At 38.6% G+C, this 14,573-nt stretch overlaps 1 protein-coding gene and 1 pseudogene across 2 annotated transcripts in view; one reads left to right on the plus strand and one right to left on the minus strand.

Moving 5' to 3' along the window:
* The window catches only part of LHFPL1 (LHFPL tetraspan subfamily member 1), a 57,821-nt gene extending 48,833 nt beyond the window's left edge, over window positions 1-8,988 (minus strand). Inside the window, exon 1 of one of the 2 annotated variants that reach the window (XM_036270941.1) lies at window positions 8,911-8,988. The gene's annotated coding sequence lies outside the window, so the exon portion shown is untranslated. Of the gene's footprint in view, window positions 1-8,772 lie in introns of both variants that reach the window. The other variant, XM_036270942.1, reaches the window with a different exon arrangement.
* On the plus strand, window positions 4,749-5,723 carry LOC118635906 (annotated as a pseudogene).
* Window positions 8,989-14,573: the final 5,585 nt, after the last annotated feature.

Below are 14,573 nucleotides of genomic sequence, written 5' to 3' on the forward strand. Positions count from 1 at the left end.
GCATGCAGAAGGCAGCTAATCCATGTTCTCTCTCATCGATGTTTCCATCTCTCTCTCCTTCTCCCTTCCTCTCTTTCTAAAATCAAAGAAAAAAATTTTTTAAAGAATGAAATCTTGCCATTTGTAACAACATGGATGGACTTTGAGGGAATTATGCTAAGTGAAATAAATTGGACAGAGAAAGACAAATACCATATGATTTTACTTATATGTACTTAAAAAAAAAAAAACAGAGTCACAGATATAGAGAAGAAAGCAATGGTTGCCACAGGGGTGGGGGTGGGGAGATGGGTGAAAAAGGTGAAGGGAAATAAAAAGTACAAACTTGTAGTTATAGGGATGCAATGTACAGCATAGGTAATATAGTCAATAATATCATAATAACTTTGTACATTGACAGATGGTTACTACACATATTGTGATGATTACATTATAAGGTATATAAATGTAGAATCAATATGTTGTACACCTGAAACTAATACAATATTGTATGTCAAAAATATTTTAATAAAAATATTACAACACTATCAACTGCTGTCACTGTAATTTTATTTTTAAATGGTATTTTAAAGCCAGGATTTGGGAAGGCAAAAATCACAAGATTTCATTTAAATTAAATACATTTAACTTCAGAAAGACTCATTGGCTTTCAAATTTTAAATTAAATACTTTCAACATCAGGAAAATCTCATTGTCTTTATTTCATTTAGGACTAGGGTGACCAACCATGCCAGTTTGCCTGGGACTAAGGAGTTTCCTGGGATGTGGAACGTTCAGTAATAAAACTAGGAATTTCCCAAACTTGGATGAATTAGTCACCCTATTTAGAACTAGAGGGGTGGTTAACTAGCACCATCCATGGACAGCAGGTTGAAAATCACTGCCACACTGAGTGGATAAAAAAGTTGTGGTACATATACACAGTGGAATGCCAGGTAGCTGCAAGAAAGAAAGATCTCTTACCCTTTCAGATGACATAGAGGGACCTGGAGAGTATTATGCTAGGCAAAATAAGCCAGTCAGAGAAAGACAAGTACTATATGATCTCACTTATTTATGGAATATAATGAACAAAATAAGCTGATGATCAAAATAGATTCAGAGACATGGAAGCAAGAAACAGACTGACAAACCTCTGATAGAAAGGGGGAGGGATGGTGAGAAGAGTTAAACCAAAGAATTTATATGCATATATGCATAACCATTGGACACAGACAATAGTGTGGGGAAGGCAGGAGGGGGGTGGGAGCAGGGAGGAGGGTGTCAATGGGGGAAAATGGGGAGACATTTGTAATACTTTTAACAATAAAGATTAAAAATAAGAAAATCACTGCCACAGATAATTTGCTAATGTTCTCTCTGCAGGACTCAAACAATATAAAGTTAAAAGTGACCATAGAATTAAACAATGGAAGTATAAAGCATATATATATATATATATATATATATATATATATATATCCTTACCCGAGGACATTTTTTCATTTTTTGTTCAGATAGAGTGGGAGGGAGAGAGATAGAGAGAAACATTGACACATTGACATGAAAGGGACACATCGAGTGGCTGCCTCCCACACAACCCATCCAGGGCCTGGGAGAAACTGCAACCAAGGTACATGCCCTTAGCGGTAACTGAACCCGGATCTCTCTGGACCGCAGGCCAATGCTCTAACCATTGAGCCAAACCGGCCAGGGCTTATATATTTTTAATGTAAATCTTTGTGAATCAATGACTTGATCTCATGCAGCCAAGAAAAAGATCTCAGAGATCCAATGGCACAAACTAACTTGCAGCCCAGCTTTTTCTATGGCTGGAAAGAGAGCCAAGGGGCTATGAGGAGTCTGTGCATACACATTGTTACATGTCCACAGGTGTCGGACAGAAAAGTGCATTCAAGTAAATCCTTCTAGTTCCTGCATCATCTGCAATGGAGTAATTTCCCTTTGTCCCTCCAAAGAAATCCAAAGTCATTCCCAGGAACTAGCCAAATCTTGCACTCACATAAATAAAAATCGCACATAATGCTATATTTCATTCTATCTTTATTTTTCTTGTATATTTCATGTATGCAATAGGTTTGTTTCCCTGTCCTGGAATGTCTAGCTACACTGAATTTCAGAAACCAAGAACTCACCCTGGTGGTTCTGCTAATTGACCCAGTAACCGGCATTGATAGAATTGTTATTGACTCTCTCTCTTTAATGTTGCTTGGTCCTCATGCCTTCATTTTTACATCTCCTAAATGGGCTGCATGCCTATTTCTGAGAGTTATATGAGATGCAGTGACTGTCGCCAGAAAGTTATAACAACCCAGGTGGAATCTAGCATGAAGTTTGTTCTCAATTTACTGTCTTTACTAAAGACTACTGTTCACTACTTCTGGAGATATGGTAGTCATTCTAACATAGGTCATGGGTAGACATCACTTCAAACTATGAGTTGGGAAATCCATTTAAACTGGATATGTTAAATGGTTGTCTATAATGCTTTTAAAGAAATCTAAAGAACAAGACTGTATATTTTTTCTCAGTAGCTTAACAACTCTGACTGTCAAGAAATCATTTGTTATGTCTTATATTAAACGTTTTCTGCTGAAATTTATGACCAATTCCTTTGGTCAGGTCCTCAGAAGAAATGAGAATAGGTTGTTCATTGTCCTCCAGATGAGAGCCTTTCATCAACTCAGATTGCTGGTAACTTACTGTTGGCACTTTCCCCCCAAAGTGAGCACTCTACCTCTCCCTGTGGTTTCTCATTGCCCAGTTTTTAATAATTTGTTCTCACTTTTTCATTTGTGTGTCTACTCACTCATTGTGGGCACTTACTCAGTATCAGTGAAACTGTAAACATTGCTCTTACATTTCTCTTGGTGGAGAAAAACAAACCTTGCCTTCTCCCCAGTCTCCACAGAAGAAGACTCAAAATCCTATTGTTCCCACTTGAGCTCATCATACAACATCACTAATCATCAGAGAGATGCAAATTAAAACATCAATGAGATTTCACCTCACACCTGTCAGAATGGTCGCCATCAACAAATCATCAAACAAGTGTTGGCAAGGGTGTGGAGAAAAGGGGACTCTAGTGCACTGCTGGTGGGACTGCAGACTGGTGCAGCCACTATGGAAAACAATATGGTGTTACCTCAAAAAATTAAAAATTGCACTGCCATTTGACCCAGTGATCCCACTTCTAGGAATATACCCTAAAAAGCCTGAAACACCAATCAGAAAGAATATAGGTACCCCCATGTTGGTAGCAGCACTATTTACAACAGCTAAGATCTGAAAAGAGCCCAAATGTCCATCAGTTAACAAATGGATCAAAAAGCTGTGGTACATATACACAATGGAGTACTATGCAGCTGTAAGAAAGAAAGCTCTCTTATCCTTTGAGATGACATGGAGGGACCTGGAAAGTATTATCCTAAGCAAAACAAGCCAACCAGACAAAGACAAGTATCATATGATCTCACTTATTTGTGGAATATAATGAACATAACAGTCTGAGGAATGGCGTAGTCTCAGAGACGTGGAAGTGGGGTACAGACTGACAAACCCCAGAACAGGGTGTGATGGGGAGAGATAAACCACAGAACTTATATGCATATACACATGAACAAAGGTCATGGGCAACAAAGCTGGGGACAGGGTGGAGAGGGAGGGGGAATCATTGGGGGGAAAAGGAGAAACATCTGTAACAAAAATAAATTAATTAATTTAAAAAAAGATAAATAAAGAAAACCAATACCTTACCAAGGATACTAGGGCCCACACAAAGCAGCCAGCGAGTTAATGACCACAACATGAAATGGTCAGAAAGGGAGTCTCTGATATGCAGTTGCTGAGGGAAACAAGGCTAGAAGTGTACTGGGTTCAGACTGGTCTGAAAGAAGTCACTTTATTGTAACAGGTTTTGGCAAAGAAATATGAACAGGCCTTTCTACTCATGCCCCCAGATAAGTGTTCATTGCCCATGTGCCAACTCTATTACAAATACATCATACCCAGTGTTGAAATTTCCCTAGGAAATGAGCAAGATAAACAGGCATATGTTTCCAGTGTGTAAATAAAGTCCTGTTCCAGAAAAATGTCTTCGCCCAATGTGACTCCTTATATTAAGTTGGGTATATAAGCAGCCTGACCATTCTAAATCATTCTATTCCTGACACAACCTCCAAAAGTATCTGTTACCACTTCCTAAATATTTCTTTCCTCATTTTCTGCCATCGGAGTCCCTCAGAAATTTCTCCTCCTCTGTGTATATCCACAAAGAGAATTGCTTCAAGTTCTCCTATGTCTGAAATCACATCATGATGTAGGTACACGAAGAGCTTTATTTCTCATTTGCATCTCAGTAACTTGAAGAATACCTCACTTTTTTCAAGCTTTATTGAGATATAATTGCTATATAAAAAATTGTACACATTTAGTGCATACGTCTTGATAAGTTTAGACATATGCCTACGTCTGTAAAACCATGATTACAATTAAGGTACTGAACATATTTATTTATAACCTTTCAAAAGTTCTTTGTATTGTTTTTTTTTGGGGGGGGGTGATTGGGCAGAGGGCTTGCTGCTAAGAACACTTAACATAAGATATATCCTCTTGGCGCCTGCACATCGTGCTCAGGATATAGAGCTGGTGCTGCCCACAGCGTCTGACGCAGAGCTGAGTGGGGTGGTGAGTGGGGGGCGGTAGTCCAGGTGGTGGGAGAAGGAGTAGGCGGTGGCAAATCCCTGTAAATGGCGCTGAAGCAGGACCCGAAGCCTAAATCCCAGGAGGGTGAGCAAGTGCTGTGCTTTCATGGGCCTCTTCTTTATGAAGCCAAGTGTGTAAAAGTTGCCATTAAGGACAAACAAGTGAAATACTTTATACATTACAGTGGTTGGAATAAAAATTGGGTTGAATGGGTTCCAGAAAGCAGAGTACTCAAGTACGTGGACACCAATCTGCAAAAACAGCAAGAACTTCAAAAAGCCAATCAGGAGCAGTATGTGGAGGAGAATATGAGAGGGGCTGCCCCAGGGAAGAAGGCAGGCTTCTGGTCTGCAGCAGAAGATCATTGATGTGAAAACAAAAAAGAACAAACAGAAAACACTGGAAATGGAGATGGTGGCAGTACCAGTGAGACACCTCAGCCTCCTGGGAAGAAAAGAGCTCTAGTAGATCCTACTGTTGAAAACGAGGAAACATTCATGAACAGAGTTGAAGTCAAAGTAAAGATTCCTGAAGAACTAAAACCATGGCTTGTTGATGACTGGGACTTAATTACCAGTCAGAAACAGCTCTTTTATCTTCCTGCCAAGAAGAATGTGGATTCCATTCTGGAGGATTATGCAAATTACAAGAAATCTCCAGGAAACACAGATAATAAGGAGTATGCTGTTATTGAAGTAGTGGCAGCGATAAAGAAATACTTCAATGTGATGTTGGGCACTCCACTGCTCTACAAATTTGAGAGACCGCAGTATGCTGAAATCCTCGGCGATCACCCTGATGCACCCATGTCCCAGGTGTATGGAGTGCCTCACCTACTTAGATTACTTGTACTAATTGGAGCAATGCTGGCCTCCACCCCTCTGGATGAGAAGAGCCTTGCTTTGTTACTGAATTACCTTCATGATTTCCTGAAATACCTGGCAAAGAATTCTGCGACTTTCTTTAGTGCCAACAACTATGAAGTGGCTCCTCCTGAGTACCACTGGAAAGCTGTGTGAGGCACTCACTTACACTTACGTTTGAATCTCTGTAACACATTTCTGTTCTTAGTCCTTATCTTGTGCAAATGATGTACTTTGAAAATGTTAGTGTATAACAGAAGTGATGTTTGTATTCTGTTTGATTTTAAACAGAGAAAATAAAAAGTACAGCTCCTTTTTTTTTTTTTTTTTTTCATTTCAAAGTTGCTACCAGTATATTGATGGACAACGGAGAGACTTACTGTGGAGTGTCCTGTTGCCTAGCTGACAAAGCTGCTTTTGAGCACTGGTGGTTCAACTTCTTTGACACTGTGTACTTTTGCAATATGTGTTAAAAATCCTCTGGTTCTTAGTGCCAAAGGTTCAGTTCAGTGTAGATGACTGATCACACTCATCCATTTGTACTCCTTTTTTTTTTTTTTTATTGGTGCTTAAAGAGCTTATCCTTTGCAAGTCATCCACAATGTTCCTTAGGCATTTTATTTTTGCTCAGATTGTTGAAGAATGGTGGCTTGTTTATGGGTTTTGTATTTGTGTCTAATGCACATTTTAACATGATCGACGCAATGCATTGTGTATCTACAGTTTTCTGGAAAAGCCAATCTTTTAGGAATTGTTTTTCAGATCTTCAATAAATTTTTTCTTTTAATTAAAAAATGAAAAAGATATATCCTCTTAATGCATTTTAAAGTGCACAGCACCATATTGTTCACTACAGGCACAAAGTTGAATGGGAACAGCTTAACTGAAACTTCACACCCATTGAGCAACAATTCCTCATTTCCCCTTCCACCAAGCTCCTAGCAACCACCATTCTACTCTCTGCTTAAAAAGGCCTCACTTTAAACCTAAGCTTTGTCTTTCAAATTCCTCAGTTTTCATTCAAGCTATCCTCTTTCTAAGTTTTCTCCCTCCTTGCCTCTTCTTTTATCCTGGAATAGAAAGACTAGCAAAGTTAACTGTGTTGAGTTGGTTAATTTATTTAATTTTTTCACCCTGAGGTGGAGATGATCACAAGCTGGTAAGGTATTAGAAGACAAGAAGTGAGAGTGCAAGTAGAGAGAAAGGACCACTGGGTCATTGACAACCTAGAAGGTCAGTTCTAAATAATCAAATTGGCCATGAAGAGACATGGAGAGCCCATGTAAAGAACCTCCATGTCAGATCCTGAGCTATTCCCTTATTCTAGATTCTTGGGTTAGAAAAGTAGAGATTAGAATGACTTCTCTAAATTTCATGAGAGTTTCTCCCTTCCCAGAAAAAAAAAAAAAAGTGCTGATCATTGAGCTTCCCCATTTGTCTTCTGCTTTGGAAAGTAGAGTGCCAATTAGTAATCTTCATCCCTGTGTTACTCTGGATTGACAGGTACCACCATCTTCAGTGATCAACTGATTGGCTAGGAGTGTCATACCCTATACCAGTTAGAAATTACTCCTACAAGCCATCTCTGGCAATACATTGTTAAGTGCTATCAACAATGGGCTAACTAGTAAACTATGTGCTCACACCTTTAGGCTCTAGCCCTAGCCATTATTGTTACCCTAGTATTCCCTCTAAGCATGGCCTCAACAGAGAATAACATACCATCACAGCTGCCCACCTCCATTCAGTGATTCTGGGCAGTGCAGGAAGGTGTGCTGAATGTTTCTCCAATCACTTCAGCAGACATGAGAGGCAGCATGGCATATTGTGTTTCTCAAAATGTGGGCTCTAAAACCTCTGCACCAGAATCACCTTTAGTGCTTATTCAAAATGCAGACTATTACACTCCTCAGATTCACTAATTAGAATTTATGGAATTTGCATTTTTTATTTTATTTTATTTTTTATGCTTTTATTTATTTTTAGAAAGAGAGGAAGGGAGAGAGAGATAGAAACATTGATATGAGAAAGAAACATAGATGGGCTGCCTCCTGCATGCCCCCTACTGGCGATCAAGCCCACAACCCCTGCATGTGCCCTGACTGGGAATAAACCAGGACCTCTCAGTCCATGGGATGATACTCAATCCACAGAGCCACACTGGCCAGGCAGGATTTGCATTTTTAAAAAATCCTTAATTGATTCTGATGGGAACTAATGATTACGAAATACTGTTCTAGTGGAAACGAGCCCACATTTTGGAATCAGATCTAGGATAGAGTCCTGAGGTCTGTCCCTTACAGGTTCTATGAACCTTATAATCTTTGAGGTTCATTTTCATCTATAAAATAGAGATGATAGGATGGAAAGTTCAAGTGAAATAACATCTGTGGTCTACCTAACACTAGGATAGTTGTTAAGTCTCTCCTCTACCAGAGAAGATTCCATTCCCATATATAACAGAGAAGACTTGAAGGCACCCAAGAAGTAAAATATCACTTTCTCCCCTCTCTTTCCCCAAACTCTATCTAAGTGATTTCTCCTCAGAACTATTTTTTTTTTCTGCTTTCAGTTTTCCACCACAAAATGGAAACACTTGGCCCAGTGTTCTTTAGAAGAATGGATTTATAGTTAAACTATCTCAGGTTTTCTGGAAGTCATCATGCTTGGCACATAGTTAAGAACTCACAAATATTTACTGAGTGAATGCACTCTTATTTCCAGCCCTACTGATTTTAACATCTGCATTTCAGTTTAACGCCATTACTCCATTTCAGTCTCATAGCCCCAGTTTAGACAAGTCTAAGAGATCAACCCAGCACATCTTCAAACCAGATCCACTTTTACTTTTACAAACAAATCAGAAAAAATTCATCTGTCCACTCCCAGAAACATGCATTTCCTCTCCTCAAGTTACAAATTCTTCTGGGGAAATCAACTAGCATTTAACCCCTAGGTCCTCAAACCATGTCAATATGAAATAGGAATCCAGCCTGGATTCCCCTTAGCCTCTGTGCAAGCAACAATCTATGAGGAAGGAAAAGTGTACCAGGCTGCCTTTGGGAAGAAACAGCTTCTCTGAGCTGTGAGATGAAAGGACAGGAAACCTGGGAAAGGAAGGGGAGGAGGGGGCTGAGCAAGGGGAGAGCAAAGCAGATTTTTATCCAGCTGTTTCAATTGCATTTGGTCCAAGTTACAAATTTACCTTCTGTCCACAAAGGCTGATTGACTTGTTCCCTCTCTTCGAACTCAGATCTGAGAAACAACTTCTCCTTACAGCTTCTCAGAAGTGGATGGGAAACCCAGCTGCTCTTTGCAGTGACGCCTGAAAACCTTGCTTTACCTTTGGGAGAGGGGCGGAGTCCAACCTAATGAGAATTAACTCCAAACACGCTGGAGGCTTCAAATCCAGCCTCAGACACGCAGGCACTTGAACTAGCTTAACAGGCACTAAATCCCCCACCTCTATCCTCAAAGCAGTCAAGTCAGCTGTGTGTGTGTGTGTGTGTGTATGTGTGTGTGTGTGTGTGTGTTAGGTAGCAAGCAGATATATTCACCTGGAAACAACTCAGAAAACACTCTCCTGAACCGAGTAAAACAGAATAACCTTTTTCTCAAACTGATTTTCACTGTCTGATGGGTAAGGTGCTCCAACAGAGAAATTTATGGCTCCAAAATATAACAACTTTACATTTAAGAAACTTAAAATAACACAATGAGAAGGCTTAATAATGCATTTTTAAAATTAACAGTTCTGCCAAAAGGCAGTGTCTAACTTATACCAGAACATCAATAAAACTGCTTCAGTGCTTGAGAAAAGAACTGAGAGGTCTAGAGATAAATGGAGTTCTGACTGACACTGTGCTCCAACCTAATGTCATCTCTCACTTATCATTGTCCCTGGCACTCCATAATTTTGGGACACTTATTAGTTTCTACCTTGTATTAGGTTTTTTGTTCATTTGTTTTTGCATATGTGTCTTATTTTCTGGATATCTCGTGAAAAAGGAACTTTGCTGAACAAAATGAGTTGGAAGGAGGAATGGCAACTAACTTAACACAACATACTAGACTGATTCAAAGTAACTATGCTTCTGTAATGGTCCACTTCCCTTCCCTGAATGCTGTAAAGGTTATTAGGCCTATTTTATAGCATTTTGTGGCAATAATTTGAAATTTGAGAATGCCATGGACAAAGACGACAGTGTGGTTAGGCCTGGTGGGGGGAGCGGGTTGAGGGGAACAATGGGGGGAAAGGGGGGGACATCTGTAATACATTCAACAATAAAGATACATTTTAAAAATTAATACATAAAAATAAAATGCGAGGATAAATGAACTAGCAGTTTAACACATTCATTGTACCCCGATTATTTAATGAAGTTGATAAAGTGTTTCCTCTCTGCTACAGATACAAGCAGGCATCCTGTCTTTTATCTGTGATATAGCCTTATATTTATGCATGCATACATTTGTCTGTCTTGCTATTTTCTATCAGCAGTTTTTAAGCATTTTTTTTTCTGTCCCTACATTCTGATAAATCACATTACGATCTGTAATATGGCTTACTAAGGCAGTTTTTTTGGGGTAGGGAGAGTGGACTCCCTAGGTGGTATGTCAGACATTTGACAGTGTAATCTCCTGCAATAAGTTTTATAATCTCTCAGTTGGTGTACCCTTAAGAACCACTGCTTCAGATATAGGGCTATATAAAGAGAAATGCTAAACCCTCTCTGTAAATAAAAATAAATCAGTATTAACAGACACAATAACTATGTGTGAAATATGGCTAAATTTTTTGATATAACAAAAGTAGTCAATTCCACTCTATGCAACAATAAATACTGCACTTTTCTTAGTGGCTGCTCCTGTCATTTGGGGAACCGATTACTATTTGCAAATATAAGAAAAGCTCTTTTTGTTTTGTTTTGATTTTCATTTTATTGAGAGGTGACATACAACTATGACATCATAGTAACACCTCACTGATTCAGATTAAAGGAAGAGAAGACTTGTCAAGATTATTTGAAAATCCCCAGAAGAGAGGTTGGTGGGGGAGAGATAAACCACAGAACTTATATGCATGTATGCATGAACAATGGACATGGACAACAAAGCTGGGGACAGGGCAGGAAGGGAGTGGGAGGGGGGAATCAGTGGGGGGGGGGGGAAACATCTGTAACAAAAATAAATTAATTAATTAAAAAAAAGAATACTTGAAAGACGGAAATCGTGTGTTTTATTTGAATAAATTACATCAACATTTATAGGTGAAGTAAAGAAGCAAGCTTGCCAAGTTTGCTTCATGACACTGATTATTTTATTAATTAATTGATTTTGTTACAAATGTTTCTCTTTTTTCTCCCATAGACATCATGCATATAAATTCTTTGGTTTCTCTCACCCCTCCCCAGCTGCCTTCCTCTGAGGTTTGTCAGTCTGAACCCTACTTCTTTCTATATCTCTGGGTCTATTTTGTCTATAAATAAGTGAGATCAGGTGGTATTTGTCTTTCTCTTATTGGCTTGTTTCACTCAGCATAATACTCTCCAGGTCCCTCCATGATATCTCACAGGATAAGAGATCTTTCTTTCTTCTAGCTGCATAGTATTCCACTGTGTGTATGTACATACCACTTCTTGTTTATTCACTCATCTACTGATGGACACTTGGGCTGCTTCCAGATCTTAGCTATTGTAAATAGTGCTGCTATGAACATGGGGGTACATATATTCTTTCTGATTGGTGTTTCAGTCTTCTTAGGGTATATTCCTAAAAATGGGATCACTGGCAGTTCAATTTCTAATTTTTTGAGGTAACACCATATTGTTTTCCATAGTGACTGCACCAGTCTGCATTCCCACCAGCAGTGCACTAGAGTTCCCTTTTCTCCACACCCACGCCAACACTTGTTGTTTGATGATTTGTTGATGGAAGCCATTCTGGCAGGTGTGAGGTGATACCTCATAGTTCTATTAATTTGCATCTCTCTCATTAGTGATGTTGGGAATTTTTTCATATGTCTCTTAGCCATTTGTATGTCCTGTTTGAAGGGGTGTCTGTTTAGGTCCTCTGCAGGTTTTTTAATGGAATTCTTAACCTTTCTTTTGTTGAGTTGTATAAATACTCTATATATGTTGGAAATTAACCACTTATCGTATGTGTCATTGGCAATTAGTCTCTCCTATATAGGTTCCCTTTCCATTTTGATGATTGTTTCTTTTGCAGTGCAGAAGCTTTTTTAGTTTGATGTAGTCCCACGTATTATTCTTTTCCTTTTTCCCTCTTGCCTTAGATGTTGTATTAGTGAAAAGTCTTCTGTGTGAAATGTATAAAATATTGTGGCCTACATTTTCTTCTAGAATTTTTGTGGATTCATGAGTCACATTGAAGTCTTTTATCCATTTTTTTTTTTTTTTTATCCTCACCCGAGGACATTTTTGCATAGAATGAGAGGGAGAAAGAGAGGAAGAAAGAGAGAAAGAAACGACGACCTGAGAGAGACACATCGACCAGTTGCCACCCACAGGACCCCAACCAGGGCGGGGACAAACTGCAACTGAGGTACATGCCCTTAGCGGGAACCGAACCCAGGTCTCTCTGGACCACGGGTGGATGCTCTAACCGCTGAGCCAAACCAGCCACGGCGTCTTTTATTCATTTTGAGTTTATTCTTGTGAATGGTGTAAGTTGGTGATCTAGTTTCTTTTTTGTTTTTTCTGCAATTTGTAGCTGTCCAATTTTCCCAACACCATTTATTAAAGAGGCTGTCTTTACTCCATTGAATGCTCTTGCCACATTTGTCAAATACTAATTAATGAGCCCTGGCGGGTTTGGCTCAGCTGTTAGAGAATCAGCCTGCAGTCCAGAGAGACCCGGGTTCAGTTCCCGCTAAGGGTACATACCTCGGTTGCAGCTTGTCCCCGCCCTGGTTGGGTAGTGTGGGTGGCAACCACTCGATGTGTCCCTTTCACATTGATGTTTCTCTCTCTCTCTCTCTCTCTCTTCTTCTCCCTCCCTCCCACTCTATCTGAACAAAAAATGAAAAAAAATGTCCTTGAGTGAGAATAAAAAAAGTTTATTTTTAATATTAATTAAACGTAATGTCTTGGGTCTAATTCTGCGTTCTCTGTTCTGTACCATTGATCCATATGCTTTTTCTTGTGCCAGTACCAGGCTGTTTTGATAACAATGGCTTTGTAGTATAACCCAATATCTCGTATTGTGATCCCTCCTACTTTGTTCTTTTTCTTCAAGATTTCTGTGACAATTCAGGGTCTTTTTTGGTTCCATATAAACTTTTGGAGTATTTGTTCTAGTTCTGTGAAATATGTCCCTGGTATTTTGATGGGGATTGCATTGAATGTATAGATTGCTTTGGGTAGTATGGACATTTTAATGATGTTAATTCTTCCAATCCATGAACAACGTATGTGCTTCCACTTTTTTATATCTTCGTCTATTTCTTTATTCAATGTCCTATAGTTTTATGCAAATAGGTCCTTTACTTCTTTTGTTAAGTTTTTTTCTAGGTATCTTAATTTTATTGCTGTAATGATAAATGGGATTGTTTTTTAGTTTTTCTTCCCATGAGTTCATTATTAGTGTATAAGAATGCCATTAATTTATTGATGACAATTTTGTATGCTTATACTTTGCCAAATTCATTTATTAAATCTAGAAGATTTTTGATGGAGTCCTTAGGGTTTTCTATGTACAATATCATGTCAGCTCCAAATAATGACAGATTCACTTCCTCCTTTTTAATTTGGATACCTTTTATTTTTTCCTCATTTGTAATTGCTGTGGCTAAGACTTCCAGTACTTGGTTAAATAAGAGTGGTGAAAGTGGGCATCCCTGTCTTCTTCCGGTTCTTACGGAAAATGCTTTTAGTTTTTGCCCATTGAGTATGATGAGGTTTTTCATAAATGGCCTTTATTATGTCGAGATATGATCCCTTTATTCCCACATTACTGAGTGTATTTTATCAAAAATGTGAGCTGGATTTTGTCTAATGCTTTTTCAGCATTTATTAATAAGATCATATGTTTTTTATCTTTTATTTTGTTTATGTGGTATATCACATTTGTTGAATTATGAATATTGTACTAGCCTTGCTTTCCTGGTATGAACTCCACATGGTCATGGTGAATATGATATTAATGTATTGCTGGATCTGATTTGCTAATATTTGGTCAAGGATTTTGGCATCTATGTTCATCAGAGATATTGGCCTGTAGTTTTCTTTCTTTGTAGTGTATTTTCCTAGTTTTAGACGTAGAATAATGTTGGCCTCATAAAATGAGTTAGGAAGTCTTCCTTCTTTTTGAATATTTTGGAATAGTTTGTGTTGAAAGGGTATTAGTTCTTCTTTAAATGTTCAGTAAAACACCCCTGTGAAGCTGTCTGGGCCTGGGCTTTTGTTTGTTCATTCTTTTTTTTTTTTTTCTCAATATAAAATTTTAGTTCCATTTTCTCTTAAAGGGCACGTAATTTGGCAATATGCACTTATGATAGACAAAGGGCCTGTGAATTAGAATATAGTGGTATTTTACACAAACTTACAAAGTTTTATTCTGCTTAATCTTTCAGAACTGAGTTTATGCAATTTTCTGACCGAAGAAAGTTGAATTCACTGAAAATATATCCATTGCTATATACATTGTCTGTCTGCATACCTTTCAAAAATTAATTTATTTATTTTTGTTACAAATGTTTCTCCGTTTTCCGCCACTGATTCCCCCCTCCCCCTTGCTCCCTGCCCTGTCCCCAGCTTTGTTGTCCATGTGCATTGTTTATGCATACATGCATATAAGTTCTGTAGTTTCTCTCTCCACCATCACCCCCTCTTCTGGGGATTGCCAGGCTGGACCCAACCTCCACGTCTCTGGGACTACCCCATTCCTCAGACTGTTATGTTCACCATATTCCACAAATAAGTGAGATCATATGATACTTGTCTTTCCTTGTTTGGCTTCTTTCGCTTAGGATAATACTTTCCAGGA

The sequence above is a fragment of the Molossus molossus genome, unplaced genomic scaffold (genome assembly GCF_014108415.1).
Source record: "Molossus molossus isolate mMolMol1 unplaced genomic scaffold, mMolMol1.p scaffold_m16_p_2, whole genome shotgun sequence".
NCBI lineage: Eukaryota > Metazoa > Chordata > Mammalia > Chiroptera > Molossidae > Molossus > Molossus molossus.